Here is a 1,547-nt window from a genome sequence, read left to right on the forward strand (position 1 = left end):
CACCATCTACAATGATCAAATGAACTGGTTAATTCAAAATCTCCATTTCATTGTATGCCAAAATGTGACAGACATTTCCCAGAACATATAATTATGCTAAATTCATGGTCTAATTTAAATAATGCATGCATGTGTGGGTAGTTACAAAATGGAATCTAGTTCTACTTATTATGAGAAGATATTGTTTTCATAAATACAATTTTCCAGAACAAAAAAACCCATACTTTTATGTATCTATGAGTTTCACATATACATTATATATGTGTATATATGTATACATATATAAAAAACATATATACTGATTTTTTAAATCTTCCAATAGCTCTATCACAATGACTCAAAGAGAAATCAGGCCAGTCACTAAAACAAAGCACCATGGAAATAAAGATTATTTCTTTGTACTTATATTAAAGGTATCTAAGACAGAGGATATAAGTACAAAGGTGGTACATAATAATTGCTTGCTAATTGATTCCATACCCAATAACAGATATTAAGATGCTAACTTTGTACCTAGAATCGGAGTCGTTAATGACTCCTTTTGCCCCAGATATATAGGAAATCAGCTATTTATTGTCATAGCTCTGAAGCTAAAGGAAAAGCTATTAAATATGGATACGTTCACAAACATCAAGTGTCCCCCATCTTATTCCAATCAGCCCAAAGAAGTGTAGCAGTTTACATGTATGACAGAGATCATGAGCCAGATTCAAACTTACCTTCCAAAAATACCACACATTTTAAAAGTGATTTATATTTTTCTATCAAATTTCTTGCCTGATCCTCAAAACCTACAATGTGGTCTGGTCAGGTTTTATTTTGTGAGGTTGTTTTTTTTTCTGAGAATGACCTTTTTTAATTATATATGCAAATTGGCATAGCATGTACAAAATGATCCATCTTTAGGTTGTCCATGGTGCAGTAAAATTGTAGTCACTTGATGGTCAGCATAATCACTGAAGCGAGATTCACAAACATAACTTAGTCCAACTTGATGAAGCCGATGTCCTTCGCGTACTGCCGGAAGCACTGGCGGCACATGTTCAGACTGTACTTGCGGATCAGGCCATGCCGGTTCAAATACATATGGCACAACCGAGATCCCTGGCCGAATTTTCGAGGGTGGCTCCAGTAGAGCTGCTGATGACCCATGGCACCACTAGCAAAGACGCGAGCTATTTTGTGAGTTTTATAGGTGAAGATAGCAAACTAGAATAGACATAAAAGTACTATATGGGATGCAATTAAGGAAACTCCAATCTGACCTATTAAGATGAGCCATCAATGTCCCAAAATAGGAAATGTATAAAATAACATATATTAACATAGACAATGACTATTTTCTTAGGCAATTTATTCAATGTAAATCAATTACCTCAAAAAGAAGACCAAAAGAGCCTAAAAATTTATTTAGCCAATAAACACTTGATTTACTTGCCAAGAGGAGTAAGATGACAGCCAAAGGAAACACTGACTTAATTATAATATCTTCTTAAAGATTACGGTCAAGGATTAGGAGAAGTTTTACCTCATAAAACAGTGAGAAG

The 1,547-nt window shown here is 34.3% G+C and overlaps 1 pseudogene; it reads right to left on the reverse strand.

The window, feature by feature from the left end:
• Window positions 1-833: 833 nt before the first annotated feature.
• LOC110216506 (small ribosomal subunit protein uS14 pseudogene) lies at window positions 834-1,157 on the reverse strand (annotated as a pseudogene).
• Between the last annotated feature and the right edge of the window lie 390 nt (window positions 1,158-1,547).

The sequence above is a fragment of the Phascolarctos cinereus genome, unplaced genomic scaffold (assembly GCF_003287225.1).
Source record: "Phascolarctos cinereus isolate Bilbo 61053 unplaced genomic scaffold, phaCin_HiC Scaffold_5;HRSCAF=322, whole genome shotgun sequence".
Taxonomy (NCBI): Eukaryota; Metazoa; Chordata; class Mammalia; order Diprotodontia; family Phascolarctidae; genus Phascolarctos; species Phascolarctos cinereus.